Genomic DNA, 6,895 nt, shown 5'->3' with positions numbered 1-6,895 from the left:
GTGACGGAGACTATGAAATGCCCAAAAATAAACAAACCACAAAGCCCCTGAAACAAAAAAAGAAGGGTTACAAATTGGGAGTCACCCTCTAGAGGTTGGCTTAAGTTTAATGTTGATGGGGCTGTGAGGGAGAGCCCAAGCCTAATAGCCATTGGTGGAGTGTTGAAAGATGAGAAAAGAGCAGTAAAATTAATGTTTTCAAAACTATTAGGGGTCATAATGGTCAACACGGCTGAAGTACTAGCGATTAAGGATGCTTTAAATTGTTTGGTGTCTCGAAGTGGGTGGAGAACCAATCATTGATAATTAAGAGTGACTTGATAAATGTTGGATGTGTACTAGATTCGAGTAAAGCACTAGCTAGGTCTAGTGGGCTTACAGATAAGCTTAGATGAGTGGCAGGTTAGAAAAATCGTTAGAGGAGCAAATGAGATGGAAAATGACTTGACAAAGTCAAGCCTTCAGAGTGAGGGAGATTTGGTACTAGTGTTGGACTAATTTGAGGGTGGTACCGAGTGAATGGTGACAAAAAGGGGGAGCTTTCCTTTTTAGTAACTTAGCAGTAATGTTTTTCATGAATGATGTTCTAACTCTTTCCTACCATTAGTGTTGTGTAGGTCTTAAAAATGGCATGCCTTTTCTTTCTTTTTTAATAATTTTTCATCTTAGATGCAGGAAGAGTTGAAGGCATGAAGGAAAGTAGGAAAACTAAAAAGAGAAAAAGAGAAAAAAAAGAGGAAAAATGAAAAAAAAAAGAAAAAAGATTAGAAAAATTTTACCTGATTGAAGAAATTTTGAAACGCATGAGGCATAGGAGTAGTACTTTTCTCTTTCACTTATTTTTCTTAGGAAGGATAGGTTTTTTGCCTTGTGTGAGAGAATTGTGCTTTTTGCTTCTCCTTCACCTTTATTCTTATTTGATTTTTTTAAAGAGGGTTGGTTTTTCATCTTTTAAATTACTGATTTATGCTTTTATTGTTTATGAGACTACATGATTTTGTGGGTTGTCTTAGAAAGGATTGCTTTGAAATGTAGAGGGATTGAGCATAAAATAAAGGTCTTTTTGCTGCTAGGGTAATGACCTTTTGTTTGTTATGTTCTCTTGACTATGGGAGAGGGGAGGAAAAGGAATAGGGGAAGCTCTTTCTTTCTTAGTCTTTTAGCCATAATGTATTTTGTTTCTCTCTGATCTTGTTGAGTTTGGTACGGAGCCACCAAGGGTTTTGAGCTTGATTCATTACTTGTTCATAGGGTTAAGATGTACTTAGAGATAGGTGGAGGATTTTAATAAAGCTAGTTTCATATAAAAGCCCTTTGAGTATTTGTGTTGGATTAGAAAATAAGGATAATGGAATAATTTTATTAAAAAAAGAGAGAGAAAGGAAAAAAAGAAAAAAAAAGAGGAAAGAAACGAAAAAAGAAAAAACATTACTCCATTAGAAAGTTTGCTTTTTTCGGAGGCATCAATATATAGGTGTGCTTTTTTTCCTATGTGATGGATCTTCCGGTTTCATTGATTTGTGTATGGAATTTTCATGCTTTTGTTTTGGGTTCATAAATTAATAAGGGAAAGGGGAGGTGGGTGGCTAGGACATATTTGCATAAGGTTGATGTTTTTTTTTTCTTGTCTCTTTTTTTGAGGGTGGAGATAGTTTCAAGTGAAAAAGGTTTTGAGACTTTGGATGTTTGTGGGTCATTGTCGTGGGGGTTTTCAAGAAAAGGGACTTTGCTTGTAAAATTTTTATGTGGTGTGGGATTGTTTTCGTTCTTGATCTCTTGTTTGAAAGACTTTGTGGGTGGGTAAAGAAAGGGTTTTCACTAGTTTTGAGGTGTGGTGTGGGTGACAAGGCTACGATGGCACCTTGGTGTTTAATTGATGAACCTTGAGTGCTACAATCATGATAAGTTGATGGGGGATTTCTTTTCCATTCATATTTGTGATTAGTTATCGAGGTCAATGGGGATTTTTCTCCTTGTTGTCAACTTTGCAATTTTTTCAATTAAACCCTGATCGTGGCTTTGGTTTGTTGTTGAGCTAATTTGTAGGAATTGGTAAGGCTCTATTCTTTTTAATACAGTGGAACGTTGAAGGTTCGAGAAGGGTTGTGAAGCTTCTTGTGATCCTTAGTAGTTAATGAGGTTAAGGTTGGACTGCTTGGGACTAACTACATGTTGCGACTTTGGGGTTTTTACTTTCAAAATTACTTATGTGTTTTAGTTGTTAAAATTAGGTTTTTTGTAACTTTTTTAGGATCTTTTGTAGCCCGTATTTTTATCAGGGGATATTTTCTTTCGTCATTGCTGCCAAAGGCTTTTTTCCCAACATTCTTTTGCTTGTTGTCAAGGGCAATGCCTTTTCCAAAACTAACTTTCTATGCCAAGAGAAGTCTTCCACCAGTTTGGTGCTAAACTTTTTATGGGTGATGATTCTATTGCTTGTATGTTTTATGGCTTGATTTTATGACAATATAAATATAATTTTTTTTTTCATACACATCAATTGGATGTGATGTTGTCTCGATTACTAGTTGTTTTTTGTTTTGACTATTATTCTTTGATTCTACTTACTTTAAATTTTTTTGAAAAAAATGTATATTTAGCAGGATTTCTAAAAGAAAAGAACCAATAATCAAAGAAAATTAATTAAAAACTTAATTAATACTAATATTTTGTCTTTAAAAATAAGTGTAGATTTTTATCAGCTTTATTTAATTTATAAATTTACATTGGGTTAAACCACCTAAAAGATATATTCCTTTTTAGACTACTAGAGTGTAGCCCATGCTACACGTTGGGTACAATTTTTTTATATATAAATAAGATATGAAATTAATTTACATTAATAAGGATAATCGTTAAAAACAAAAGATAATCAAAATATCATTTACAAATTACATTGTAATGTGTAAAGATAAATTTTTAAAAATTAAAAGATATTGTGATGACGTATTAAACTTATTTAAAATGAACTTGTTCATCAAATTTGAACTTATTTGATCTTTCACAATGCTATCATGTATAAGTAATACTATTACTAACAGATCTAGATAATGCATTATTAGGATTTTTTTGTTATTTCCTGCATTGTAAGAAAAAATATTATAAAAAAAGATAAAATTATAAATGCAATCAATAAAAAAATTAAATATTAAAAAAATAATAACAAAAAATAAAAAAGAAAGAAAAACTACAAAAAATTGAATCTCAATTAAAAAACCACCCATTCGTTTTTCTCAATTTTTGCTTTTTTTTTTCTATTTTTTCCTCCCACATCTTCCTCTCAACCCAGACTTACCTTTCTCTCATATAGATCTCCATCTCTTTTTTTTTACCCATTCCCTTTTTTTATCAAATCTGAATTTTTCACCCAATTTTTTTTTCAAAATTTTTTATCTTATCTTTCTTTTTCTTTCCACTTTATCCCTACTCTTTTCTAACCTCTACACCTCAACTATAAAACTCCTCTAATCGCAACCCATCACATGTGAGCCCCCAACTTAATCCCCAACTCCTTTCTCAAGACTCCACCTGTCAAAACATGGAGAAGCAAAACCTGCAAAAGGCCACTTCAAACGTGGCCACTATTTAAGTTGAGACGTGACAAAATGATGACACTTCCTTTCAAGTATATAATACTAACATTATATCCCATCTTTGATCACAATCTCATGTTATACGAATCAATTATCAAATCTTTAGCGAACCTTCTTCCAGCGCACATTCTCTTTTATTTCCAGCTCACATAGAAAATACTTGGTACTATTTTTTTGGTGTAACTGTAAATACTACTCCCTCCAGTCTCCATGAAGACCTTCCATGTCTATCAAAAGGGTTAAACGTAGGATAGGAGGGGCGAGGCCAAAGAGGATGGCGGCTGCCGTAAGGGCCCCTGATCCCCACAAACTTTTTTCATAAAATTGGTATGTTAGTGAGTACTTTAATTCCCCAAAACAAATATTAAATACATTGCGAAAGGCAATGTGGTGCCTCCATTTTTTTTCTTGGTTAATTAGCCTGCCCACTGCAATAAGTATTCAAAATAATAAATGCAAAAAGTCAAATTAAAATGTAAGTAACTAACAATTTCAGACAAATAATATGTGATGATTAATTAATGGTCAAAATATCCAAAAGGTTTTTGTATTCATATATTTTTTTCAATTTAGTATTTATACTTTAATTTAAAGTAATTTAATTCATCGATTTTGAAAATTACTCCAATTTAATACCTTCCTTAACCGCATTTTAATTTAACCCTTAAATCAGGTGATGTTAGCGTTGAGGTGGCACATTTTTGCTGACATAATAACATGGGTACATGACATATTGACAAGGCACTGTTGATGTGGGTATTTGACATAAAAACTATATTTGACATAAAGACTATTGCTACATTAAAAAGCTTCAAAAATGTATGTATAAACTTTTATTATATATTAACTAAATATATTAATTAATTTCGTAAACTTGATGTTAATTTCAATGACTAAATAGCTTTGTGTCTAAAATTTTGAACTCTAGCACAAACGAATAGTGAGTAAGAGGATATTCTAAATTCCTATATCAACGGTCTTTGATGTGTAGGAACATTGAATAGCCTATATGAACACAAGAGGAGACATGTCCCTTTCTGTTCTTTGGAAGATATTGATTCAACATTAGATAACTTTTCCGTGAAGTCTTTGAAAAAGCCAGAGAATTTTTTGGCACAACAAATTAGAAAAAATATTCTGCATTACACTATTCTGAATCTTTTAGAACAGACAAGGGTTAGAAGCTAAAAATTATTGTATCCAACAATGAAATCTGGAGAAAGAAGGCTAAAATTTATTATTGTCAACACACATTACCTTGTTTCAACCAAAGGTAATTAATTGTCTGTTATTTATTAGGCTATGCATACCACCCATGCATTATGCCAGCCAGAAACGGTAACAAAGAACTAATCAAACATTTTGTCTAGCACTATAATTTCCATCAAAATCATTTATTGTGTGCTTTATGAGTAACAGTGTCCACCAAGGTTATATATACTCTAATTTCCTCTCTTCTTCCGCACGGACAAAAGAGGAGGGATACTTTGTTCGTGTCTAAAGAAATTTTCTGGATCAATCATTGTCTTCACCCGCAATAACTTATCAAAGTTATTCCTAAAATATTTATAACCCCAAATACTTGCTTGTGCATAACTGGTGTTGCCTTTACTGTTAATTCCAATGTCAAGATCTCTATAATTGATGTATGCCTCTCGTGGTGATTGTGAAACAAAGGAGCTCGCATAGCTGTAAACTCTCCTAATCCAACTTATGTACTTCTGGGAATTTTTGTTGTCTTCTTTTTGCCAACCTACGGTATATAAGATTTTGTATAAGTTGCCAGCTCTATGCGGAAATGGAGTTGCAGTCTCTGGAATCTCATCCATTATCCCCCCATAAGCCACAAAAACTATACCGGCAGATTTTGCTTCTTCCTCAAAAAGCTTTGACCATAGCCCTTCTAATGCAATTTCAGGAACAGGTTCCTTTACATAGTCAGATTTTGCTTTGAAGGCTGGACTAATGAGAGGACTTTGGAAAGTCCTATCAAGCAAAATATCCAAGGATTTATTTTGAATTCGACCGAAGTAGAGAATAGATTCAATCCAACTCATTTCAGTGCAATCTTCCTTTACTAGTCCAAGCTCTGGAAATCTCTCTTGCATCAATGGAACAAGCTCATCAACGCCACCGAGAAAGAATAACCTAAAGGAAGCTAGAATCGTCTTTTTCCCATCTTGACTAGAATTCACACTACTTAAGCCAACCAAGGAGAATGTTCCGTCGGGAAGCTTGTGTGCAACATATTGCCAACGGTGGACAAGTTTGATCGCATTTTGTTCTGATGTTCTGCTAATGGTGAAAACAGTCACAGTTGCTGGAACAGGAACCAGCTTTAATTTCCATGCGATGACAATGCCAAAGCTACCCCCTCCACCTCCTCGAATGGCCCAAAACAAATCTTCTCCCATGGCTTTTCTGTCAAGAATTCGCCCATTAACGTCAATGAATTGAGCATCAATTATGTTATCAACGGCAAGACCGTATTTTCGAAATAATAAGCCATAACCTCCTCCACTAAAATATCCACCAACACCTACAGTGTGACAAATACCAGCTGGGAAGGCAAGAGTTTTACTTTTTTCAGCAATTCTGTAATATAGCTCACCAAGAACTGCACCAGATTGAACCCATGCAATTTTGTTTTCCACATCAATGTCAACTGATCGAAAATTAATCAGATCAATTATGACAAATGGAACTTCAGAGACATAAGAAAGGCCTTCAAAATCATGACCACCACTTCGAGTTCTAATTTGGAGTTCATGTTTTTTTGAACAGTAAATTGTTGCTTGAATATGGGATGTATGAAATGGTGTTATAATGACTTGAGGTTTGGCGGTAGATGGCGTGGAGAACCTGAGATTATGCATAGAAAACTCCAAAATAGAGGAATAGGAAGAATTATGTTGTGTATAGATGATTTTAGAAATGAAAGAGGAGTCCTCGGAACGAAGGGAAAGACAATGAAGAAAACGCTCATGAGTATGAGCCGAAGTTGCCCATGACAATGAGAAGAGAGCAGCGAAAAGAAATAGATATACTAAAAGGTGGGGAGACTTCATTTTTCTAAAGCTAATTTTGTGCATATGAGTTTATTGAGTTCCTTTATTTATACTGCAAAGAGATTGCTTGCATAGGAGGTGAAAAGAGACGTGAACCTTTGGGGTTGACCTTTTATATTTTTCTTTTGAAGGATTAGGTGACGACTTAATCAAGCCTATCCTTTATTTGTACTGCAAAGAGATTGCTTGCATGGGAGGTGAAAAGAGACGTGAACCTTTGGGAATGACTTTATT

At 34.1% G+C, this 6,895-nt stretch overlaps 1 pseudogene across 1 annotated transcript; it reads right to left on the bottom strand.

Moving 5' to 3' along the window:
* Nucleotides 1-4,807: 4,807 nt before the first annotated feature.
* Nucleotides 4,808-6,682, bottom strand: LOC18605537 (tetrahydroberberine oxidase pseudogene; annotated as a pseudogene). Its single transcript, XR_016025283.1, has one exon. The product of XR_016025283.1 is annotated as a tetrahydroberberine oxidase pseudogene (transcript).
* Between the last annotated feature and the right edge of the window lie 213 nt (nt 6,683-6,895).

This window comes from Theobroma cacao, chromosome 3 (genome assembly GCF_053813885.1).
Source record: "Theobroma cacao isolate CCN51 chromosome 3, ASM5381388v1, whole genome shotgun sequence".
In the NCBI taxonomy this organism is placed as follows: domain Eukaryota; kingdom Viridiplantae; phylum Streptophyta; class Magnoliopsida; order Malvales; family Malvaceae; genus Theobroma; species Theobroma cacao.
This window is presented reverse-complemented; position numbering and strand designations above follow the sequence as displayed.